The 27,173-nt window shown below is 35.9% G+C and overlaps 1 protein-coding gene and 1 non-coding gene across 2 annotated transcripts in view; one reads left to right on the top strand and one right to left on the bottom strand.

Moving 5' to 3' along the window:
* The window catches only part of LOC102897055 (autism susceptibility gene 2 protein), a gene marked incomplete at its 5' end in the record, with an annotated part of 490,671 nt that overhangs the window by 431,068 nt on the left and 32,430 nt on the right, over positions 1–27,173 (top strand). The window lies entirely within an intron of this gene.
* Positions 22,358–22,464, bottom strand: LOC112485295. The gene has a single exon (XR_003048396.1). It is a non-coding gene; the product is annotated as a U6 spliceosomal RNA (small nuclear RNA).

The following is a 27,173-nucleotide window of genomic DNA, read 5'->3' as shown; positions in this document are numbered from 1 at the left end:
GCTAAAGAAGATGGACTTCCTTAGAGAGGCCATGGGAGCCATGGTAGATTTCTGAGGTGGGAACTGTTAAGTACTATTACTTATTTAAGCAGCTAGTTAAGCCTTCACTTGACTTGCTTGGGTCAAGAAAATTGACTTAAAAGTAATAAAATGACATTTATTAAGCAATAATTTATTGTATTGTTAAAAGGTAATTGTTTACCACTTTAGACTGGCCTTCCCTGTAGTTTTGGTCCAAGTGAATGAGATTTTCATAAAAGAGTAAAGAGAAGTATGAAGAACATTGTATAATGGCAATTAAGTGATCAAGAAGCTGTGCTTCTCAAAGTGGAGAGATTTTTAAAATAGAGGAGAAAACTATCAAAGCAAAAATATGGCAGTATCAGTTTTACTTGGGAACTTTGTTAGAAATGCAAATCTTCAGACTCCACCCCAGAAACTCTGGGAAAGGCCCATAACAATGAGTGAGAACCACTGTTGTAAAGGCATTGAGGGAGGGGGAAGGTAAGGCTTTTGCTGTAAGAGAGACAGGACAAGTTGTACTAATAATTGCCGTTTATTGACCACTTACTTACAAACATAGCTCATGTAATCTCAATCTTAGGAAGAATAATATTACAATGTCTTATTTTACAGATGAAGAAAAAGAGTAGTTTAAGAAGTAGCACAATAAAGTATCAATGTCATACTCTCTGACCTCTGTGCACTTTGCCAGGCCATCACAGTGTATAGATTGTCTCCCAGAAAGCAACAGTGGGGCTCAGGCGCACCCTCTTCTTAACCCACCTCCTTCTTCTGTGCATGCTCCCTCTGCTGCTTGCCCAGCCTTTCTTGCTTGCATCCAGCAGAGGCGTGTGGTCTGAGCAGAGCATGAGTGATGGGAACCTGGTGTTTCCATTTCTCTGACTTCGGTGAACAAACCTATGTCCTTTGACATCTTGGTGCCTCATTTTTATCTTCTGTAAAATGAGGAGTTAGGTGGATCTCTATGTTCTTTTTGAATTTTATCAGCTTCTAATGCTTAATTAGAGGCAGATGGTCAAACTAGGTGACCTTAGGGGGTCCATTCTGGTTCAGTGTTGAGAGGAATTTGACATTGGAAATATTAGATTTTTACTTATTTGTAAAATGAAGATAGTAATTTCTGGTGGTGGTGGTGTGATGCTGGAATGAAATCATGGATGTTAAGAACCTAGCAGAGTGCTTGACATACATGGAAGATACTTAAATGACAGTTCCTCAATCTCAAATGCACAACAACCTCATTCCTGGTTCTGGTATTTTTATCCTTGAATGTAACAGATTAGTATTTTAATTTTCTTGAGAGGGGAGTAAGAGTCGTTAGATTGATATTAAAATATTAAGTTAATTAAAACTTCCTATTAAGATTTTAAAACAGAGATAAAGAATGGAGCAATATAATCCAATAAATAAAACAGCTAGGTCTTATATTTGCAAAAAAAGAAAAAAAGTATTAGCCCCTATTAATAGTTTTTGTAATAATAGTAATTTGAAAGATATTACTATAACATAAATAATAAAAGACACTTAAGGTAATATTATGCTAAGTACTATATAGACATAGAATACTTAATACCTTTAATATTATAGTTTGGCAAAAGAAACGTCATAGTGGATTAGCTATTTATGAACTTAACTTGGGAGTAGCTCGTGGGTAGAATTTCAAGTTATTTCTTTCTTTCTTTCTCTCATAGTCTTTTGTTTATGTAGAGAAAATGCTTTTACTTTTCATTTGAAATATTCTTACTATTTTTTTCTGAAACCTTTATGCAAATTCAGTTACTTTATGCATCTTCTATAGAAGATGCATAGTATTTATCCCAATACACATTGTCTTTTTAAAAGTTCCAATTTCATTTCCTAAGCTGGTTTGATCATTCCACAGTGACATTTATCTCCGTTTATGATATTTAAAAATTATAGCCCATCTCTCATCTTAAATCAATCCCTAAGCTCTTGAAGCCTATAAAATAGCTGGCTGATGTAATATTTGAGAAAGTTTTGACTCACCTGCACCCCAGTATTAGTTACAAGTTGCTTAGTTGTTTTGGGATAAGAGGTCAGTGGAAGCATACCTGGGTAGAATTTGGAGAGGAACTAGATAATGGACTAGGAGGCAGAAGACCCTGCCTAGATCCTTCCTGCCAATATCACTTTCCAGACTACACCTTTCAGTCTTTCTTACTAGGTCAGTTTTCAAGTAAGTATAATATCTTCTTTTCCTGAAGGTAAGAGACTGTCTTAGCTTCCCTCTGTTAAGGAGACCTGTTAGTCGTTGCTTCTAATGTGAAGGCAAGTTATGGTTGCATGAGTTGTAAACTAAGAGTGCACTTTAAACCTTGTTTATGTATGAGAGTCCACTCAGTTAAAGGCTTCTCTTCAGAGTGTAAGGCAGCCTGCCTGCTACCGCTTTCCTGCTATCACTGCTAGCAGCTTGGTGGATGCTGGCAGTCATATCGTGTTCAGCATTTGTAGATAGGCCTTATTTTAATCCGATATGATCATCAAAAATTTAAATTTATAAGATAAATCAGGGTGGTTATTCTCATTGCTAGTGATTTTTTTTTTTTCTCTTTTAAAATGGTTCACTTTAGGGGTCCTTGTAAAGCAAGTTACTCTACTGGATTTAAATGGGATTTGATATATAAAAATTCCATTTACACACTTAACAGGTTGTTATATTTGTATAGCAGAGTGATTATGAGAAAGATTCTGGAGTCTTAACCCCAAGCAAAGTTAGGATCCCATTTTTCTAGCTTACTAGCAATGTGATCATGGGCAAGTTATTTATTGTCTCTCAGCCTCATTTTCCTCATCAGTAAACCAGGAATCTCTTAGATAACACTTCGTAGAGGGTTTAAGATGACACAAACAAAAAGTGCTCTGTAAAGACAACACATGGTGTTAGGAAAATCCTAGCACACCACTAGCAGTGCTCCTTTTAAGGTCATTTTGTCTGAATTTTTGTTTGTCTCTCCTCCTTTCCCTTCTTGAGATGTGTTTGTAAACTTGAAAGGAACACCACAGAAAAGAGCTCATGTTTCTGTTTGATCACATTTCTTTTGCTGTGTGGCTTGGCGTGATTGATTGTTGAGAGTGCCCTAAGAAAATCAAACCATGAATTACCCTGCACTGGGTGATGACAATGTTTTGGATGACATCTTCTTAATTTTTGCTTTGCTTTTTCTTTTCTCCAGGCAACAGAAATTAGAGGGCGAGGCAAGAGTATGCCTTTTAATTACTGAGTTCTAAATTCTTGGAATGGGCAATGTCCGATCTCTCAGGATCAGACTAGAAGGTGCCATTTTACTACAGACAAGCCAAGACTTGTCCTGAATGGATGTGGGTTCGGCAAAGTGTCTTTAGCCTGAGAAATGAAGGCTCTGCATCGTATTCAGTGTCTGTGCTTCACCAGGCCACTCTTTATTCTTTTAGTGAGTCCCATTTGTCTGTCCTCTGTCAAGGGCTCGTGTATGCCATGCTGATTTAGTGCCAGCTAGGGAGATTAGAAATGCTTTGCCTGGCGCTGTCAGCTAAACCTGAATCAGTGTCTGTGTCCTCTGACCCATCTACTCAGAAAAGTTCACCCTTGGCTCTGCTGCTCACTCTAATAGGCAGAAAAGCTCAGCTCACCTCAGCTTTTATACTGGAGTCAGCTCCAGAAATAGCTCCTTTAACACAGCAGTAGATGCAGCACAAGTTCAGCAAGCAGATAGTATACAACAGCTGAGTTTAGGCCTTGGAACAAAAGAAAGTAGTTTATCTTCTTTACACACCACTAATAATGCTGCTCTCTGTCATTTACTAAAGAGTTTATTATTCCTGAGGGACAAGGCCTAGATTTTCTTTACTCAGATGCCTTCCAAGTGGGGTCTGTTTGGTGCACTGGTCATTGTTTTCACCCAGAATTGTAATTTGGAGTAATTTGGTCATATAGACCTAAGGGTAAATATGGTATTTGATGGACCTGGGATTGAAGAGAAACCAACCAAACTGAATGCTGAACATCATTTTAAGGGTCATAGCATTCGGAGAGGAGGTCCCCTTGTGAAATTTTGCCTTGGAGCTCAGAATTCTAATGTAGGATGCTATTAGACCTCTACAAGCATGTGAACTTTAGTTGATAGTATCGTGAGTTGCTTCATTCCCTGTTCCTATCTTTCCAGATAGCAGATAATACTTTGTTGGTGGGCTACATGTCTTTCTGCTCTAAGATCTAACCTGGGGATTATTCTATTCATATTTGTAATACTAGAGTTGATAGTAGGTATTAGTAATTGTTGAAAAATGAATGAATGAATGAGTGAATGAATGAACAAATGAATAAGTTAATGAGTAGCCGAGTGAACTGAGATGTAAAGTGGGGCAGAAGGATGACATATCTTTATGTTTGTGTGTAAAGATATCCCTAATATAGCACCTGAACAAATCACTTGTGGAAACTTACTCTGTCCATCATCTTCCATCAGCCTTTCCTATCTACTCCAACCCTCCCACTGACAAATTTTGATGATGTATTTATTACATTTCATTTTATATTTTTCTGCCTCCCCCATGATAAAAAGAAAACTGAATGGCCAAGCCAGTGCATTAAATTAACATGAAAGGAAGGTCTAATTTACCTTTTGTCTTCCAAACCCAAGGGAAAAAAAAATGTTTAGGCTGAAAACTTTGTTGGGTAGAACTTTTTCTGAATTGTATTTTGACTAAGAACGAATTAACTCTCACAAGCTCATTTGAGTGTTAGCAGTGATATTGCGCACAGAACTTTGCATTCTGAAGAAATAATTGGTTCTGTAGTAATAAGAAATAAATCAGTGTAGAAAATTTTGCTATAACTTAAAAGCATTTTTTTAAATTCATGGTTCAAAATCACATGTGCAATCTTGCCAATTTTTGCTTCAACAGCCCATATCTATAAGGCAGTTGAAATAACTTTTGACTAGTTTCTCAATTGTGATTGATCATAAATGATAAACTTTTCACTAAGATATGTTTAAAAAGAGATCATTTTAAAGTATCTTACGTTTTACTTTAGAGTTGAATGGTCCATTATTCCTACCTAGTAAAAAAGGGTCTTGGTTTTAATTTTTCTCAAGGGAAGACATATTTGAGGTCATCTTTGATGGATAAAATAAATGAAAACTGGATGTTTCTTGTCTGTATGTAAGAATGACTTTACAACCCATTTCTGAAGTTTCATTTAAAAATCTTACCTTCTAGGTCTTAACCCAGGGAGTAATTTTAAGAATCTTAAAGTCTCTTATTTTCTTCTTAAGCTTTATGGGATTAAGCTTTTTGGAACTCACCCCTTTCCCCGCTGAGAGCTATTTACAAATGTGTGTACACTCTAGAGTGTGGCAGTATCCAAGTCAATGCAGAGTCAATCGGGAGGCTCGTTAGCGTATGTGATGGTGTCAGATTTGATACACATCTTTCTCATTTAGGCACTTAATGATAATCATTTCTCATTTCTTTAAGAAAAACTACTTACTGGGGAAAAAGAGATGAAAAGTACAGTTTGATTAACTTATGATTCATTTCCAATTGCTTCCTTTTAATCAGAAGAGAATTATCATCAAAACAGTAATTCCTCTGAAGACTTGTGGCATTTAACTTTTCTCAATCAATTTAGTTCAATTTACTGCCAGTCAATAAAGTCTGGTTTGGAATGAGAATGGGAATTAAATATCTAAGAATGGAGTATTCATAATAGTTGAAGAAATGCAATTAAAAGTCACAAGGAGGTACTATTTTTCCACTTATGAAATTAATAAAATTTGTGGAAATGAGACTAGTCATTTCTAGAAAAAATACAGTTTATCAGTCAATTTTATACAAGCCTTACAAGCCTTTTTATAATGTTTCAGGATTCTTTAAAATGTTAACACTTTTTGATCCATTAATCCTTTGTCTAGGACATTATGCTGAGATAGTAATTAGATGTGAAGAGAAGCTTCATACAGTTGATTCCGTATCATGCCAATGCATGGTTTATTTATGTTATTTTTATATTTTAGAATATTATGCATAGGTTGTTATACTTTCAAATAGTATTTACTTCAAGGGAAAATATTTACAATGTTAATTTTATTTAAAAATGTATACACACAAACAGTATTACTTGAGTTAAGTATAGGAAAAGAGAAATTAAGAACAAGAATAAACCAAAAACGAGGAGAAATGCACCCAGATATGTACAGTGATTATCTTTAGACTGGCAGAACATAAGTAGACTTATTTCCTACAAAAAGTATGTATTACTTTTTATAATTATAAATGATTTTGTTTCCAAGGATGTTGCATTTCTACTTTGTATTCCTCTGATGTATTACAGCCATAGATAGTGGCAGCAACTTGTCAGGACACTTTTCTGTATCTTCAGAGTGAATTGACAGTATTCGTTTAATAATGAATGCGGCTTAACAGAAGAAAGGTAATCGTATCAACTAAGTGATTAATATAACCACTTTAGCTTCCTATCACTTCTTTGGCTGACATACTCTCTTACCAAAGCAGAAGTTCTTAACTAACCACAGAGAAATGCTCAGACATGTCAGAATGAAATCCAAGTGATCTCTTGTTTTGCCTTAGGCTTCGGCACTTTTTGTAGAAGTAACCTTTTTTAGTCTGAGACCTTTCTATAAGTAGTGGTAATCCAGAAGGATTGATGTAGTCATCCTGGACTAGAGATTTCTTTTTACCACTAAGACATTTCACTGTCACTTGCATCTTAATGCTTTCATGTATTTTTTTTTCTGAAGCATTGGGGAACTAGATAAAGTCACTTTTCCCTTTCAAGTATGTGGCCAACTGATCCCAAGGCCTACCAAGGCCTACACATGATTAGAGAGGAATTAGCGAGAATCCTGACCTCTCGAGGTCAGGGAGGCAGAAGTTAGCCTCAGTTAGAGGGTTCATGGAGTCATATACAGAAGAAAATTCTCTCTCATTCTGCTTGGGCAGAGTTAGCTAGGCCTCTGTCCTACGTGGTATGTGTGAGCCAGAGAACCCTTAGTTAGAATCACTGTTTATGAGGGTCACTGAGTCCCAGGATGTGCCAGGCAAGGTTTTAAACACCCTCGCAGATGTATTCATACAGTCATTTATTGATTGCTTGATCTTTTAGGACTTCAACTTCACCATTAATTTCTAGCTGTATAATGTAGGATCAATTAGGTCAGATTCTTCCTTTGTAATTAATTCCAATAGTCTAGGTTTTAATGTTACCAATAAATGTCTATCCCAATAATTCTGTCCTACATTAGGCTTCTTCATTCCAGGTTATTTTGTGAGATCTATCATGTGACATTGCCTATTACAGATTAGCTACTTACCATGTAATAATTCTATTTTTTTTTATCAGCGGAGGGTGGGGTGGGATGGGGGTTGGGGCAAATAATCTTGAATAGAAATTGCAAGTAATTTTTTTCCTTTGAAAGAAAGTCCCTCTGTCAACCTCTGTAAAAGGCCATTTTTTAAAAAATCTGAGAATCTTTATTAGTGCCTTATTTTTACTGTTTTTTCCCTCTAAATTATAATGCACGAATGTCAGAGTATAAAAAATTAAATATGCTGGCTCAGTACCAGCTTTTCAAGTATCATTGGGTACCATCCTGTTCTAATAAGAAAGTGTTTGGTATGTCTTTTGACATGCAGATAATTTTTGTAATTTCTGTAGGAAGTAAAAAATGCAGATAAAGAATAATTTAAACATAATTAGAAATTAAATGAGAGCAGATCAGTCTGACCAAGACTATAAGTCATAAACCTCTCCATTTTCTATTTTTTTACTCCAAGCAGGGTAAATACTCAAACTCTTATTTTTAAAGGGGAACCTGGTCCTGGAAGCTTTGGTTTTCAGCAGCAATTTTAGTTAGGACTTGTTTGCTCTGATGTTCTGTGCCCTCCTGGAGCCATGGGTGCTTTAAGGAGAGAGGATAAGCACGAGGATGTGTGGGATACCTACACAGTCAGCCTGGTGGCACTCCTAGGATATTGGATGAGTGCCAAGAATATATGTGTTTATTTAAGTTTAAACAGAAGGTATTTAAATGGAACAGAATTTCACTTGGTATAATAAAAGCCTTAATACTTGAAAATATGAAGTTTAAATGTAAAAAAATGTGAATTGCTTAAAATATACTTCTCTGAGGCCATTGAAAGGACTCTTAAGACCTTTATTTTTCCCTTCTGGATATAACAGTCTATAATAAAGTCACTGATTTGGTTAAATGGTCAATCGACTTGAGCTTTCTATCATCTGCTCAGAAACTACTGCCTGAGGAATCTAATTCCATTTGTGAATCCTGACTAGAAGCTCTCTAGAGTCTTCGTATAAACGTGTGCATCACTTCATGGCTTTCCTGTTTGTCTGTGGCTGCTTCTCTGTAGGGTCAGAGGGCAGGAGGGAGCTTTTTGTGCAGTCTAACCAGTGGGGTGGAAGGAGATGCTGATACTTGGTCTGTGGTCCCGGAAGACAGCAAACCCTCATGTCTTCCCTTCAAACCCACCTTTGAGGGCTCTTCCTCCTTTCTGGAGAACAGTGGTAGTTATTGATGGCATACAACAATGAAGGCTTTCTACAATATGAGGAACTCCTGCCACTTCCCCCTCCCCTCCTGCCACCAGAGATGTCACAGAGAAAGTGCCTATTGTCAACACAGCAGTGGAGAAAAAATGGGTTCTCATTTCAGCAGGTGACTTGGTGGTGGCTGGCTGTCAGCCTGCTTTTTTTCATATTGGCTTGTTGCTACAGGGTCTGATGCTGGCAGATTACAACTCTGTAGCTAGTCATTTTCGATTTATTTGAACCTATTTCTCCAGTCTACTGAGCTTTCACTGGCTAGCATCAATTCAGACACATTGCAATTCCTCAGAATCTCTATCCCCATCAGATGGTTCGATCTAAGAGAAATTTAGCTAGAGGCGTTTAGACAAAAAAGAAATATTGTGGCTGGGGAAGCATTTAAGTTAGAGGAGGCAGCCAGGGCTGTTTTATTACTTAGGCCTATGTCACCTGTGATGACCCATGAGAGTGGAGAATATTGATCGCTTGTCACTCAAGGCATTCAGCAGATTGCATTGACAAAGCTTGGCAGGTCTCTAATAGCAGGGTTACTGGCCTTGGCTGCGACCCAAGGGAAAACTCTGCAGGCCCTATTACTTGGCAGCCTTTAACTCTTAGAGAATTGGGAGAAAGCACTGACAAAAGTGAGGATGTGATTTTATGGTTACAGATGGGTTTTCCCACTTATTTTCTTCTCCCCCTTTAAAATTTTACTTTTCTTCTATTTCTTTCTATTTTACCTTTTCTCCCTGATCCCTACCAGCCCCTCTTTTCTTATTATAGATGATCATGGCAGTATTGTTTTTCTAGACTAAAAATGAGAGTGTGAACTAGATAATGTTTGGCAGGCCTAGTCTGAGGCCTGTGTTATTTCCTCCTTTCAGGGCAGCTTGTGTCTGTCTGGCCATATTGTTTCAGGTAGTGGGATGTGCCTTGGTATATACATGAATTTGATATTTAGGCCATTCACAACTGCTGTCTGAAGAACTGCCACTTCATGATAGGGGTAATTTTCCCCTTCTCCATTTTCTGGTAGCCAGGCTTGGTTCAAGCCTTGAATGTAACATAGTTCAGAGGTCCAGGTGAAAGTAATGTTCTGACATAGTGAGGCAGTGGCAGTAATTCACAAGAATGGTTTTAAAGAAAACTAAAAAGGATTCTATCTTTCATAGACACAGCCTGGTTTATCCAGGGATTCAAACCATCACCATTAATGACATTCTCATTTCTATCACAGGTTGACCTCTAATCGACACTACTCTGTAATTGTCTTTCCGTATGGATGCCATTTGCTTTATGAAGCAAAGTTTGGATTTTTTTGTGGACCTTTCTCCAAAAAGATCTTATTTGTTATCTCCTTTATCTCTGTGAGGCAGGAAAAGACAAACATCATTATTCCCATTTCAAAGAAGAGTAAGTTGATATATAACTGTTGCCCTAATCACAAGTGATTTCAGTGTTATAGTTTTAATCCAATTTTCTCATCAAAATTTTCAGTCCTCTAGTAAATCAGATGTAAGCAAAGATCATATGCCTACTCTACATAAACCTCTAGTATTTTTTCATTCTTTTTTTCTTCTCACATTTCTGTTGCATAATTTCTTCCAGGTCATCTCTTTCTTTGCAGTGCTTTGGATGGGCCAGTACTCTTCCTTTTTTTAGTTCCGTGAATAATCTTTGGCGGCAAAGATGTCTCTGCTCTTTGCTTAGGTTCTTCTCCTCTAAATACCTACATTTGATGTCTAGAATTGACTACATGGCTCTTGTTTTCTAGGTTCTCAAGAAGGACAGGCAAGCCTTGAATATTGAAGATTTCAATGCTGCATTTATATTTCAGCATTTTGCCACAGATGAGTTACATATTAGTGGGAGGGTTACTTAATCTCTGTGAGCTTCAGTTCCCTCATCTGTCAACTGGAGGAAAGTACTACTTGTCAAAAATAAATTAATATGTGAATTATATCTTAATATTAAAAAAAAGAAATTAACTTGTGTAAAGTTTCTTGGATGGAAACTTCCTTATTTCCTTTCCTCTCTCTTATATAACTACAGACTCAAGAAGGCAGATTAAGAACTCGCATGTAGGCCAATATTTGGGGAATAGATGGCACTATTGGTGACAGAAATGCGAAAGTATTACAAGAGACTATGGGCCTATTAATATTCTATAGCACTTTGAGCCACTTTGAATTAAAATACTTATCTGTGAAAGGTTTTATAATTCATATGACCTGAAATAATTTACACCTAATTAGATTTTGTCAACTGAATAATTCCGTCTCATGTTGCTTCCACAGAATAATTTAAGCAATTGCATTTTATTCTCAAAATAGCTGTAAATGTCAAATTAATTTTGTTGACATGATCAACATGTAGAAGAGCTACTTGGCAGAATTGTTTGTCAACTGAATATATTATGGGTCCTTACAAAATGTGGAATGATTATGGTTTAGCTTACTTTTGCAGTTTCTTCCTTTTCTAGAAAGAAGTCACTGGCAATGGTTATAAAAACTGTTCCGGCATTTCTGCCCACCTGGTTGGAAACTTTTTGATATTTGGAAGTTTTGTGTTTTCCTTTCATTATATATACAGCATCTTTCCCTTTGGGAGTTATCTTCTTCTCTGGGTGAGACTAATCCTATGTAATTGCTTTGGTGTTTGTTATAGTCTTCATTAGTGCCATGGAGTCCTTAGCTGACACTGGCCATATGTAAATTATTGCCCAGTCTCATCCTACCTCTATTTATTTTGGACCATTCCTTTCATTTGGAGAACCTCTCTGTCCTCCTCTTTGAAAACGCTGTCCAAGATTAGTGTCCTTGTGGTTTATTTCTGGCTCTCTCCAATAATCCCATTTGTTCTAAAATCCTTTCTCCACTGCCTCATTCCCTACCTTCCAGCCTCCTAGCTGCTGAGGCTCAAGTCCTGTCATCTGCTGGCTTAGCTTAATCCAGTGCTTCTCAGCTTTTGTCTTATCATGGCAATGTAGAAAATGATACTCTTTGTACAGCACACTTAGATCAATAGATAAGACTACTTTGTGCTGAAGGCAGTTGGCCCAGAGGCCATGACCAGCCTAAAATTGGAGGGGATGACTATCTTGGCATACACCTGTCCTTGAAATTCTGGCTTAACCAATCCTCAAATTAGAGCTAATCCCAGCAGATATTAGAAATTCACTTATTTGGTGGTATCTGGAATTAATCTATTTTGAGCTCAGCTAATCTGGATGAATTCAGTACTCATCTTGTGTATTATAAATATATCTTTCAGTTTTCCTCCAAATCATTCCTATTTGTATTTGGTCATCGGGAAACTGAGATTTCTTCCTTTATTGCCTTGGGATGCTGACACCTCTTGCCAGTATCTCTCCCAAGGGAATAATAGACCAATATTTTATCTTCAGCTTCTGCTTAGGAACTGGGATTGTCCAGAACGATTACTCTCCTCCTGGTCATCAAAAGATTGCTATACCATTGGCAACAAGTGTGTTTATACTTGTTGTGTTTATAGCTCAGAGACTGCTGCTGGCAGTACTTATGCCCCGTACAATAATTTTGGATCCTTAAGAGACTGAATCAATGTCCCCTTGAATTCACCTCATTAGAGATTTAGACCTTGCATGGTAGCCTCCTTGGGAGGGATGTCCCACTGCAGAGTTGGCTTCTCTAGCCCTGATTATATTTCCTTTCAGCTTTTTCCAATTTTTCTTCTGACCTGCTGTTGATGCCCCAACATGCCTTGTAGCTAAAGGCCCTCCATACTGGGTATATACTATGAATATGCAAACCATACATGTCGTATGGAATATAAACTACAGATATAAATGTGCCAATATTTGCCATAGAATTTATTGCCAAAAGATAATACCTATTCAGACTCTACAATGCACAAATAAGTCCTGAATACTTCTGATTTTTGTAAGGGAGAAGAAAATGAATTTTAGAAATCATAGATCAATAAATCTACCCAGAAAAGATTTTGCAAGGTGTTACTAATGCGTGTTTTCTGGGGGCTTAGTCAAAGAAATAGTCGTCACCGGGAACCATTGTGAGTTCACATTAAATGTCATGCTATATGAGATTGTTTCCTTCAGAACAGGAATTGGTAAACTTTTTCTATAAAGAGTCAGATGGTAAATATTTTAGGCTTTCAAGGTCATACAGCCTCAGCTACAACTACCCATCTGCCATTACAACACAAAAGCAGCCACAGTATGTAAATGGATGGACGGGCTGTGTTCCAAGACAACAAAAACAGGCGGTGCATGATTTGACTGTGGGCCATGGTTTGCTGACCACTGCTTTAGAAGAATGTCTTTGGTAATGTGTACCTGGATGTCCGCAGTAATTTTACAGTCTTCATAGTGTAGTTAGGCAACATTTATAACATGTTGAATGATTACGTGAATGGTTTGTGGTTGCATGCCACAAGGCTGTGCATTTGATTCAGTTTTGTCAACATTTTTGTTTGTGATATGACTGAGGTCAGGGTTGGCTTGTGGATCAAATACGTAGATAACCTAATGGAGAGAAAGATCACTTGTACTAGGTGACAGGAGCAAATTCCAAAGGTCTTAGGTAGGAACAGTAGTTCAAATCTAGTAGATTGAAAGGTTGAAAAGAAATAGCTCTGAAATCCTATATCTAGAACTAAAAGTGGATCTTCATAGTACAAATTCGGATTGTGAAAACATAGTCAAATAGCAGCCAGTTTGAACAAAGCTAGGAGAGTATTGAAATTAGAGTGCATGCAGAGAAGGGGTTATCCAGATGGTTGAAGGGACTCAAAATCATGTCCTCTTAGAAATGATTGAAAGAACTGGAGATATTTAGCCTGGAGGAATATATGATAATTGTCTTCAGTTATTTAAGGGCTGTCATATAGACGAGGGATTGGACTTATTTTGGGGGGTCCCAGCGGACACAAGAACTGTGGGTAGAAGGTTCAAGTAGATGCAATGTAGAAGGTAGAACTTTCTAACAATTTGAGCTGTTCAAAGAGGGATAGGCTTTATTTGGAGAGTTTAGGTCACTGAGAATATTGTTGACAACTGTTGCTGACCTTGTAGGGATATTGTGAGAGAATATGAACTTTGACTTATGATTGGATGAAATGCTTTTTATGGGCACTTCCATTCTGAGAATGGATAAAACAGACCCAGGGCCTATGTCCTAGCAGTTGTCAGAGCTCATACCCTGATGTTTTGAGTCCTCTGCCTTGTTTATATGGTTCAAATGATAAGTGTACATATTCCATATGTAGTATCTTTACCTGACATCTTCATATGATCGTTCAGACACCCTGTCACATTCATCTTTGTCATCTCACAAAGCCTAACACATGCTGTGTACATAGTAGGAGCAAATTAGGTGCTTGTTGAGATAAATAACTGAGACATATCCACATGTCTCTTTTACTGATCCTGGTTTCATAACGAAAGCCCTTGGGAAATTATCAGAAATTATGGTGTGGATTGGTAATACGTTGGCATTTAGACTGAACAGCTCTGTGCCTTCATTTCTCTCTGTGACACACACACACAAATGCCAATACTTTACCAGGAATGGAAGCAATCAGGCCACACTGTTTGACCAGGATTGTTTTACTTTCTGTGGATGGCTATTCACTGCCCCCTTTCTACTTTACTGCTTCCTGTGCAGGCCTCTTTGCTCAGTTATACTCTAGACCCTTGGATGTCTGGAACATATTTTCCAGTCTTTGAAATACTGTATTCCTAAAATAGTCATCTGCTGTCATTATAATTCTGGAAGATTTAATGCTGAGATTGACAGTGGATCTGCCAGGGTCTCATTTTTTGATGTTTTATACTTAGGCAAGTGGTCCAGGATCATGGCCCATTTATCACTGCATTCCACATGCTCTCTACTCTGAGTCAGGAATGTGGTAGGTTGTCAGTGAATGTTCAGTTGTTTGCTTTAGTAGAACTCTGGTTAGTCTTTACTCCTGTGTCAGCCTAATGAAATAAAGTTTATTTGTTTCTCAGAGCAGAAGTTTCTTCTTTTGTGCCTACCATGCTCTCCCTACCACATATTTTCATTTTCAGTGCCATTTTCTAGCTGTGTAGATAATATCTTTGAATGCGGTGGAGAAGGGCAAAGATACAGTGGTTGAATCTCTCCCACTATGAACTTATCCCACTTCCTCCTGGAAGGAAAGGAGAGAGTGAGGGAAGGAAGAGCTGGGGAGGAAGAAAGGAAGGAAGAAGGGAGAGGGGAAGAAACAAGGATGTGAGAAAGGGAGTAGAGAAAGAGAGAAGCATCCTATTTTATACAGAGCAGTCTTTGGTGTTGAAGGGTTTTGACTTTGTTATTGCTGTACAACTTATGTGCCCTTCTGTGTAACCTCTGGTTTTTTTCCCATGTTTTCATGGCCTTTTGTGGGTAGGAGCTAAGAGAGCCTTGAGACATATCTGTATTAGAAAATATAATAGATGTTAACATCAGGACTATTTCTTTGCTTTTTCCCCTTCAACTGGTTTGACTCACTTGGTAGAAAACCTGGTTCCAGGGTTAGCTTTGCCTAGAAAAATGTTCTGTTTGCCAGTATTTCTATAAATTCATAACTATCAAGAAGGATAGCCTGATTGTGAATGAACATACACACTTCACAGCCTTATGCATCCCTTATTCACCAATGGGAACAACCTAAATACCATTTACCCAGTGATAGGGAGGCAAGAGGCTCACTTTTGTAAACAAAACAATCTTATTTTGATTTGCTGGAACTGGCTTGTTAGCAATTCACAAGAACTAGTATTTAAATTTTCAGGAATTTTATAAGCCAGTTGTCAGCTTTTTAAACAGCCTTAAAAAAATTAAGTTGCATAAACTTATTTTTATTTTTAATATAATTTACTTAATTACAATAACTATTCAGAAGTCATAACTTCCTAATTATTTTGCCACATTTTACTATAACCTATGACCTTGAGGTTATTGTGTGCTATTGAGCATCTCTTACCAATGATGCATTTAGTGACATCACTCCCGTAGCTTGAATGTAGCCATGATTGATTTACACAGAAGTCGATAAATAGTACAGATCCAGTCTTGATCTCTTATTTTATTGTCAAGAATTAAACAAACAAAAAAAAAGAAAATGTTATTAATACAGATATAAGTGTGTTATACCTGTATCCATTACATCATGGATAGCACCATAAAATGAGTAAATTTTATTCCTATATTAAAAATATTATCTAATTCAAGAAGTTATTCATGTCCTTGACAAATGAAGTTCTGACATGTGTCTTAGTTGTTCCATTATAATTTTACTGGGTTGAAAATATCAGTCAAGTTTCACATCAAAATAGAGAATTTTGGTGAAAGATAAATGAGAGTTCTTTATGCTCATCTTGCAACTTTTTCTTAAGTTTACAATTATTTCAAAATAAAGATTTAACTAACTTACTAAATAAAATTAAAAAAAAATACTCATTCTTCAAATGCAACCATTGTTTGGCTATAGATAAGAGTTCCGCATAGTTCAACAGAAGCATCTTTGAAAATCAATTGGCCGTTTGGTTGGAATTCACAATAGAGAATATTGTATACTTTATCATTATTTATAAATTATTTGCTACACATCTTTTGTTATCACTAAAATTTGTAGTAAATGTATGTATATGTATTCATGTATATACCTTTTCCCAGATTGCTGGTTGTTAAGCATTACCATTTAAAATCTAAATGGGGAGCACCTGGCTAGCTCAGTTGATAGAGTATTGGACTCTTAAAATCCAAATGAGAATTAAGGTCAGTGATGATCTTTTGTAAATGGTGAGATTTTTGCTTTCAACATAGCAGGAAGGTCAAATGCAATGTAGGAAACCATCCTGATTATAGGATACGAAGTTGAGGTTTTCGAATGCCAGCTACTGTATGTAGAACCCTTGAAGGACAGTGTTTATTGGGCCTTTAAGCATGTCTGCCATATTCAAAATAACAGAGGGTGTTATTTTAAGAGAAGTGTTAAATATCATTAGAATATAGGCAAGGCTTTGGAATCCAAGGAATTGAAAGATAATTGAGTGACAAGGAGCTTCAGACACAAAGCAGGCAGTTTAGTTATCTAAAGCATTTATGTCAAGTAAATACTTGAGGATTTATCTGTTTGTGGTTTTCTCTCAGAGCCTAATTCATGAGGAGTAGGGAGCCAGGTAGGGTGGAGGTTAGCTTTTATTTTGCCTTGTTCTGAGAGGTCATGCATTGATGAAAGAAACTTAGTATTCTGGAAACATTATTATAAATGAAAAATCTTATAAAAAACGTTTTTTGTTTTGTTTTGTTTTTTAAAATAGGATTAGAACTTCAAAGTAAAATGGACTGTCTCTTTCTGCTTAACCAGCTAAGACAGTTGAAGTAAAAAAATATTTTTGTGAGAGAATTTTGGTTATAGACAAGAGTTATTTCCATTCATCTATTAGACTCAATGTTGAAAAATGTTTTTGTTAATCCACTTAAGCAACAAAATGGCTTGCTGAAGTTTGTAGGTAGAATTGCAAGGTGCTCTAATAACTTTGAAAGTCCCTTTAGTAAATATAAATCAGGATTTCATTAATGGAACGATAAATGTGAAGAAACAAAAATCCAGTTCATGCCAGTTAATGTTAATTTTTAGAAAAGAAAATGTTTGGTGTATTTTCCTTTGAAGTGTGTGTGTGTGTGTGTGTGTGTGTGTGTGTGTGTGTTTTAAAATATTGTTCTATCTGGTGTTGTATTATTCATTTGCTTTGAATATGTGTGTGAAATGGAGAACCATAATAAATATTATGGTTCCTTCTTTCCACTCTATATCTATTCCAAAAATAATTTTATTAATCCTAAGCATGTAACCGAGGAAGTAAAATGGCTTTTCAATCTTGTGTTGACTACGTGCCTACAGTGTTGACTCGCTAAAACCTGGAACTTCCAAATTAAATTTTATGGATATGAATGATTTATTGTAATCTCTCCTACAAGGAAATTCCTCTTAAAAACTTTAAAAAATCAGTCTGTGTTGGGGAGGGGGAGTATTTCTAATTCAAAGCAGGAATCAGGCTAAGATCACATGTCTCTGTAGAGGAAAGGGGAAGTTTTACTTGTTGCTTATGTTTTTAAAATATTTATGGAGACAACTGGACTTTTAGTACTTTACTTCTGGTTTTAATGTTGGAATTCCCAGGGGACTAAAATTGTTCCAAACAGTCTAAACTGTGAAGTTCAAGAACAGTATATAGAGGGTCTAAAAACTTTAATTCTCCTTGGGAACTTTGAATGAGAAAGCTGGCTTTTTAGTCCTTTGTTTCTTGAACTTCCTGTTAACAGAAGACCTCCTTGCCTCCTATTCAGTCCTTAACCAACTGCAGACTGACTTTGGTCTTCTCTACTAAAACATTTTCTGTATAAGGTTATTAATAAATTATTAAGTCATAAAATCTCGTGATTTTATTTCTCATTCATCCAGTCACTAGTCAGTGTATTCAGTGCCTATTATGTAACTTGATGCTAGGGATGCATTAGTAATCATGGCAGATATACTCCTTTATATGGTAGAGCTTTCAGGCTTCCAGCTCCATTGACCTTCCTTTCTCAAATTTTGTGAAATCACTAAGCACTGGTTTATGAAATCATTCCTTATCAGTTCTTCTTTCAGTGCTCATTCCCACTTCACCCCATGGTTCTGCCCCTGGTACCCTCTCTTTGCTTGATAATTTATTTTCTTGATACTTTCTGGGGGATTTCATATGGTCAAGGCTTTCAGGTTATCACTGCCTATACACATATGTCTATATTCAAATTAATTTTTTAATATACAACGATATTGTATAATTGTGGACTATGGTATTTTGCTTTACTTTTTAATAGTTTTATTGAGATATAATTGACATAATGAATGCTCACATTTAAACTATAGAATTTACTAAGTTTTGACATAGGCATACACCCATAAGGCTTTACCACTGTCAAGGTAATAAACATATCCACCACTCCCAAAAGTTTCCTATCATCCCCTTGTAATCCCTCTACCATCTCCCTACCCCTTGCCTGTTCTTAGGTAATCACCAAATTGCTTTTCTGTTAGTATAGAGTAGTATGTACTTTCTAAAATTTTATAAAAATGGAATCATACAGTATATATTCTTTCTCCCTCTTCCTCGCCTTCCCTCCCTCCCCCTCCTCCTCTCTCTCTTTCTCTCTGACTAGCTTTTTTCACTCGCATGATTATTTTAAGATTTATCCGCATCATGATGTATATTAACAGTTCATTTTTTGTTACTGCTTGTATTATTTCATTCTATGATTATACCACAATTTATTTACACAGTTACCTGTTGATGACCATTTGGGTTGTTTCTAGTTTTTTTGTTGTTGTTGTTATGAATATTTGTGTACAACTACAATATGCATTCTTTTCTCTTGGTTAAATATCTAAGAGTAGAATGGTAGGTATATCTTAAATGTTTTAAGAAAATGCCAAAATGGTTATACCATTATACATGCCTACACATATTACATGAGAGTTCCATTGCTTCTATATCCTTTTTAATGCTTGATGGTTAGTCTCTTTCATTTTAGTCATTTAATAATTGGGTAGTGATATTTCATTGTGGTTTTGAATTGCATTTACCCAATAACAAATTTTGTTAAACATCTTTTCATGTGCTTATTTATCATCAGTATATCATTTTTGGTGAACTATCTGTTCAAATCTCTTTCCCATTAAAAAAAAATAGATTGTTGTTTTTTAGAATTATTTGTTTTGAGAGTTCTTTATTCTGGTTCGAAGACCTTTATCAGACATATGATTGGCAGATATTTTCTTCCAGCTTGTGGTTTGTCTTTTTACTCTCAAGAGTGTCTTATAAAAGCAGAGTTTTAAATTTTGATAAACTCTAATTTATCAGATTTTTTTGGATTATTCTTTGGGTGTCCTATCTAAGAAATCATTTGTAATCCAAAGCTGCAAGGTTTTTCCTATGTTTTCTTCTGGAAGAGTTATGTTTTTAGATTTAACATTAGGATCTCTCACCATTTTGAATTAATTGTTGTATATCATGAAAAGTATTGAATTCATTTTCTTTTTGCACATATGTATCAAATTGTTCTAGCACCCTTTGTTGAAAAGACTGTCCTTTTCCTTTTGAATTGCCTTTGCATCTTTGTCAAAAATTAGTTGTCTGTATTTGTTTAATCTTGGAGCCTCAGTGTGTTCCATTGATCAATTGTCCATCTAAGGGTTGCTACCACCATGGGCCAAATACAACTTATAGCCCGTTTTTGTATAACCTCCGAGTTAAGCATAGGTTTACAGTTTGAAAAAACAAGAAGGAGAGAACGAAAGAAAGAAAGAAGAAAAGGAGAAAGTGTGATGGAGACCACATGTGGTCTGCAAAGCCTAAAATATTTACTATCTGGCCCTTCTCTAAGAAAAGTTTCCTAAGCCTGGTCTGTCTTCGTGCCAATACCACATGTCTTGATTACTTTATAATATCTTATAATAGCTTTATAATATCTTGAAATAAGATAGTGTTAATCTTCCAACTTTTTTCTTTTTCAAAATTGTATTGGTCCTTTGCATTTTCATATGAATTTTAGAATCACTTTGTTAGTTTCTTCAAAAAAGCCCCACGTGATTTTGATTTAGATTGTATTGAATGTATAGATCAATTTGGGAAAAGTTAACATCTTAGCAATATTGAGTCTTTTCACTCATGATGTAGTATATTTCTTTAGGTTCTCTTTAATTTCTCTCAGATATGCTTTGTAGTTTTCAGTGTACAGATCTTTTACATCTGTTGTCAGATTTATCACTATATATTTTTTATGCTGTTATAAATGATATTTTATTAATTTCAACTTCTAATGGTTCCTTGCTAGTATATACATATACAGCTGATTTTTATATATTTATCATTTATCCTGTAACCTTTGTAAACTCACTTATCGGTTCTAGTGGCTGTTTTGTGGATTCTTTTGTATTACGCATATAATCAGCAATGTCATCTGTGAATTACAGATAGTTTTACTTCTTTTTTAATCTAGACACCTGTAATTTCTTTTTCTTATCTTATTGTGCTGCCTAAAATCTCCAGTGTAGTGTAGAATAGAAGTGGTAAGAGTGGATATCCTTATCATTTTACCTAGCTTAAGTGAAAAGTCTTTAGTTTTCCACCACTATTTAGGATATTAGCCGTAGGTTGCCACAGATGCACTTATGAACTTAAGAAAGCTTCCTTCTGTTTCTTGTTTGCTGAGAAATTGTTTTTCAGCAATGAATACTAGATTTTTGTCAAATGCTAGTTATGAATCTATTGAAATGACCATGGTTTTTTTTTTAGCCTGTTAATATGACAAATTTTACTGATTGATTTTCAAATGTTAAACCAACCTTTTATCCTGAGATAAGCACCATTCCATCATGATGCGGTGGTTTTTTTTGTTGTTGTTCTTTGTATTTTGTTGTATATGATTATTCTGTCATCATTTTCTTTCAATCACTTTTGTTTTGCTGTTGGGATAATTCTGGCATTATAGAAAACCAGTTTTCTGAAAGAATCTGTGTAGTATTTGATATTTCTTCCTTAAATATTCAGTAGGTTCTAACAGGGAAGTTGTCTGGGCCTATAATTTTCTTGGTGGAAAGATTTTTAACTACAATTTTTTTTTAATAAATAAAGAACTATTCAGGTTTTTCATTTTTTCTTGGGTAAGCTTTGGTAGCTTGTATCTCTCAAAGGATTTGTCCATCTCAAATTTATTAACTTAAAATTGTTTATACTATTTCCTTCCTATATTTTACATATTTGCTTAATATTTCTAGAATCTGCTCTGACGTGACCTTTGTAATTTTTGATGTTAGAAATTCATGTTTTCTCCTCCCCCCCCCCTTTTTTTTGATTAGTCTGGCTAGAAATTTATCAATTTCATTGATTTTTCTCAAAGAACCAGCTTTTGGTTTTATTGATATTCTTTATTGTCTTTTAGTTTTCTCTTTCACTGATTTCTGGTATTATTTTCTTTCTTCTACTTTTGTTTCTATTCGATCTTTTCCTAGTTTCTTAAGGTGGAAGCTGAGGACATTGATCTGAAATCTTTCTTTTCAAATAAAGATAGCACTACAAATTTCCCTCTTAAGTACTGCTTTAGGTTTATTCCGTAGATTTTGATATGCTCTGTTTTCATATTCATTTAAATCAAAATACTTCCAAATTCCTCATTTAATACTATTGTCAGAGGACGTACTTTGTATCACTTGAATACTTTTATATTTATCAAGACTTATAGCCCAGAATATGGTCTGTCTGGGTAAATATTCCATGTGTGTACTCTGCTATTGTTGGAGTATTTTATAAGTGTCAATTCTTGTTGATAGTGTTCTTCAAATCTTCTGTAGCATTCCTGGTGATCTGTTTATTCTATCAACTATTAAGAAAAGGTTATTGAAATCTTTGACTATATTTGTATGTTTGTCTATTTCTCCTTTCAGTTCTATCAGTTTTTGCTTCATTTGTTTTGAAGCTTTGTTATTAGATAAATATACATTTAAGATTATGTTCTCTTGATGAATTGACTCTTATTATAAAATATTCTTTTCTCTAAAATGTACTTTGTCTAATATTAATATACCTACTCCAGTTTAAAATTAGTGTTAGCATGGTGTGTCTTTTCCATCTCTTTGCTTTGAACCTATCTGTGTTTTTACATTTAAAGTGTGTTTCTCAGAGATTATAGGTCTTTTTTCTTTCTTTCTTTCTTTCTTTTTTTTAATATGGAATGCTTCACGAATTTGCGTGTCATCTTCATGTAGGGGTCATGCTACTTTTCTCTGTTTCATTCCAATTTTAGTATATGTGCTGCCGAAGTAAGCACGGTCTTTCATGTTTATAATTGTCTGGTAATTTTTGCCTTTTTACTTGTGAATATTTAAACTGTTTATATTCTTTGTAGTTGTTTATGTGGTTAGTTTTAAATATTTCATCCTCTATATTTTTTCTATGTTTCCTTTTGTTCTTTGTTCCCTTCCCCCATTTTTTCTGCCTTTTTAAAATCAGTTGAATATTTTTTTTTATTCCATTTTATCTCCTTTCTTAGCTTTATGGCTGTAACTATTATTTCAGTTGTTGCTTTAGGTATTATAAGATATCTTTAATGTATTATATTTTACCTTCAAGTGATATTACACCAATTCATATATAGCATAAGTATGTTACAATAAAATATTCCCATTTCTCTATTCTCCTTCCACTGTATTGTCATACATTATTTACTTCAATGTATGTTATAAATTTCATACTTCAGTGTTATTGATTTTAATTATTTAATTATCTTTTAAATAATGAAACAAAATTTTTGTATACTAGCTTTGTTATTACCATTTCTGGTGCTCTTCATTCTTTTGTATAGACCTGTATTTCTATTATCACTTAGCCTTCTACCTGAGGGACATCCTTTAACATTTCCTATAGTGTAGGTCTGCTGATTCTTTCAGCTTTTGTAGTTCTGCAAAAGTCTTCATTTTACTTTTGCTTTTGAAAGATATTTTAGTTGTGTATAGAATTATGGAATGATAGTTTTTTTCTCTCAGTACTCTAAAATATTCCTCTGTCTTCTCAATTGCATTGTTTTCTTTGTGAAAATCAGCTGCTACATTATCTTTTTCCTCTGTATATGTGTCTTTTTTCTCTAGATGCTTTTAAGAATTTCTCTATTACTAATTATAAGCAATTTAATTATGGTCTCACTGGTATAGTTTTCTTTATGTTTCTTGTGCTTAGAGTTCTTTGAGCCTCTTGGTTTTTGTCAAATTTAGAAAAAAATCAGCCTATTTTAATTATCCTCAGTATATCATTTCATTACATAATGATCTAATTTAAAAATACACTCCAGGTATTAATAAAGAAGAAATTTTAGAATAGTTCATATAGAAGTTACTACCAAGCATCTGATGTTTTGAATGACAGAATCCAGTCTTGACACTCTCTGTTTTCACTCTTAAACTCTGGGATTGCTGAGATTTTTAAGGAAGCTCGGGTACTATAACCTCTATAATATGGAAGTCCTGCCAATAGCCTTTATAATCACATGTCTTTTTTGGCAGTCATACTACCTTGGAAGTTAGGTGAGGAATTAATAAATGGTTATCAGGCCTGAAATGATGGCCGCTCTGTGTCCTGTGATGATCATCTGAGCACCTACTTTTCACTTCAGAGTCAGCATCAGAGCTAAATTTCCAAAATTTGCTCTCTGCTTCTTTCCAATGTTGAATTTGTATGAACACTGCCATGTTTTAAGAATACATTTAGTGTTGATGTGTACCTTGTCTCAGTCCTCTAATTTGCTAAGGTGATAGACAAGGAAAAGGCAAGAGCTTTGAACATTCACCTGCTGGTTATCAAGTAGAAGGAGATTTTCTCTTAATTTCATTTACATTTTGCTATAGCTTTAGCAGAGAAAAGTTCCACAGGCAATAGTCAAATCCCCCGAATCATATGAGTGTGCCCCTTATAGGTCTGTGACTAAGAAGATGGTGGTGTAAAAAACATAGTTTCAGCAATACATTTTCATGCTCTTCCTTTTTAGTAAACCAGCTCTGACAGCTGAGAAGAAATCTGTACTATAGCTCAGATTTCCTATGTTAGGCATATTTTAGCCATAAACTTAATTATCACAAGAATTTTCAAAAGACTCCAACTTTTTCTGCACTTGGTACCAGAGGATACCAAGTTCTATTTTTGAGCTGATAAAATCCTCCTTCTGAAAGCATTTGTTTATTATATTACAGCTTCACATGAGCTGAGCTCCATCCTGACCCCGTGTTAAGTGTCTGTGGTAGATTTCATTACATCCATATACTGGAAGTCCTGCCAATATACTGGCAGCAAAATCCTAGTGGAAAATAAATGGCAATAAAAAAGAGAAATGATAGCCTGTGTGAGTGGTGAGGAGCACAGCTTTATTGAGACTGGACAACCCCAGAGTAGTGACTTGGCATGCAGACATGAGCTTAAGAGAGTGTGAGTGAAAGCTGATATTGGAATAACGACTCTGTGGCACAGACATGGGAATAATTTAATTAATTGCACTGAAATTTCTTTGATGAATAGTTATGTGGTGATAAGCATGAGGTCGAACAGCAGAAATGAGTTTCAGCTTTTTAATGGGCCAGCACAGCTGCAGTTTTGGATGCCTTCCCACTTTATTTTTCCCTGCAAGCTCTCTGCCGCTTTGCTCATCCATTTCTCTCCAGCTAAGCGCACCAGTAGCAGGGCTCCCTCTCCATGTTTGCTGAGCTGAGGGGCAAGTACATTTGGCCATGGGAAGCAGGCTGGTGACTGCTTTGAAATGAAAACAAGATCAAACGAGAATGGTGGGATGGTTTCCTTATGATGGCTGCACCTCCCCTCTTCCCCAAATCTCTAGGATGCTTTTGCAGAGTCTCTGCTGCTAAGTTGTATAAAGATTTTAATAAAAATTTCTTGTCCCTGGAGAAAGAGGCATGTCTTTGTTGTCAGGGAGCTAGAGGGAAATGAGCAATGCAGCCCAGCTGGAGCACTAGCATTAATCCCATGATTCGTAGCCCGTATTTTCAGACAGATCAATTACTTATGGCTGTAACCAATCTCTCACCATTTTCTTGCTGTGCAGGGCTCCATTTCCAGGCTTGGCAGCTGACATAACCTTCCAACTTGATAGAACTTCAGCTGCATCTCTTCAGGTCTGTGGCCTCTATTCAGCGAGGTTATACAAATGAGTTGTTAAATAAAAATCAAAAGTCAAAAATTGTGGGTGGTAATCTCTGCTTGGCTCAGTAACACCTGTGGATCTAGGCAACATTTTCAGTTGGATTTTTTTTTTTTTTTAACAAGATGAATGATTCATTTGTCTTACTTTCTTTACTTTTATGGGTAGGCTTTGCATGAGAGAAAAACCTTCTCTAAAGGGAAAAAATTATCCACAGTGGGTGCATTTGTTATCAGTTTGTAAGTTGAAAGATTAACTCAGAATGGAGAGAAAGGAGATTATGAGGAGACATGAAGGGCATGTCCAGGTGAGCTGTGTCTAATGCATTGCACACAGTGACCCCTTTTCAGCTTCAAGGCTGCCTCGTCTTAAGGCCAGCAGATTCTATATCAAAAAATGTGACCCTTGCTAACACACAGGTGGCAGAGCAGAGAACATGTAAGCTGTTTATAGAGTATGTCATTGTGTGAACATAGAACTTCTGTCAAATATCTAAATTCAACAGGCTTTGAGGACTTTACCCAGATTTGATTTAGTGACTGGAAGACATACTACTTTGTGTATTGAAGCCTTCATAGCTAGGTCAAGACGGGTCAGCTTTCCTGGAAGAAGTGATTCGGGGCCAGATGGAGGAAATCACAGAGTTTTGTGATTTGACTCACTTTGGACACGCAGATGTGTGTGTGGCTCTTGGTACAGCAGGCATTGCCTGCCCCTCTGTGCTCTCCCCTGTTGTCCTCCATTCATTTCCATTTCTCTGATGTGCAGCCCTTTGAGGACATTTTTATTTTCCTGGTAGTAACCAAATGTAAAAAACTTACTGGAAGGAAAAAGGAACATGTTGACATTTAGAGGAGATAAATAGTTTAATGTTCCACCTAGGGGCCTTTTTGTATTTATATACATATTTGCATGTATGCCATGGGTGCTTGTTTTGTATATTTCCAAATGCTCTGCAAGCTTTGAGCTACTTGGGGCCCATTACTAGTGTGTCCTTTTGGAACGTACATTCATGAACTCTGTTAACAGTTAAGGAGGTGAATCCCTGCTGGTGCAGACTGGCAGCCACACATTCCCCTTGGGCTTGTATTACTTTGGATTGATTCTAAAGAGGCAAAGGAAACATGCAGAACATACTTGTTTGATTTGAAAGTTAAAAACTTGTCTATGCCTGTTTTCCTCTCCCTTTTTACTCCAGCCTTTCCTAGCCGTCCCAACATGAATAGTAAAACATAAGTCATACAGCACAGTAAGGTGCTGCCCCCAACTCTTGCCCTGCTCTGGGCTTGGTTTTTTGTGGATCTGCATTTTATTATGATTCATTACGTAGTATAGAAAAGAGTCATATTGGTAGCGAAGCACGACAGTCCCCGATCCTCAAAGCCTGCCAACCACTGAAAGTTTGAGAAAGAAATGAAAAGCGGGAAGGGTGAGATTTATAGTGAGTTCAAGTTGCCTTTTTCCTCCTTGGAATATTGCCCATTTTATTAGGAGTTATTTAGTGAAACAAAGTGCAGTGGTAGCTTGGAGAAATTGTGGATAGTTTCCAGCAGCCAAAAAAAAAAAAAAAAAGCTTAGACGTCTGTAAGCCTTCTCCCTTGGTTGCAGTTAGGAAGCCAGTTGACAGTATAATAGGCTTTTGAAAGTGGGTGCAATGGTTTGTGTGTTCTGTTTGATGTTGCAAATACCAGGCCCTCAGGGAGATCTGCAAAGAGGATGTTCTGTTCTTAAAGAAAGGAAAAGATTAACCTGAAACGTGAACTGAAAAACTCCTGAATTTTAAAGGACTTAGGTGCAACCAAGGCATGATCTCATTTACTTCTGTGGAAACTACATTT

This window comes from Pteropus alecto, unplaced genomic scaffold (genome assembly GCF_000325575.1).
Source record: "Pteropus alecto unplaced genomic scaffold, ASM32557v1 scaffold68, whole genome shotgun sequence".
Classification (NCBI taxonomy): Eukaryota; Metazoa; Chordata; class Mammalia; order Chiroptera; family Pteropodidae; genus Pteropus; species Pteropus alecto.
Note: the sequence above shows the minus strand (reverse complement) of the source record. Positions and strands in the feature narration are given on the sequence as shown.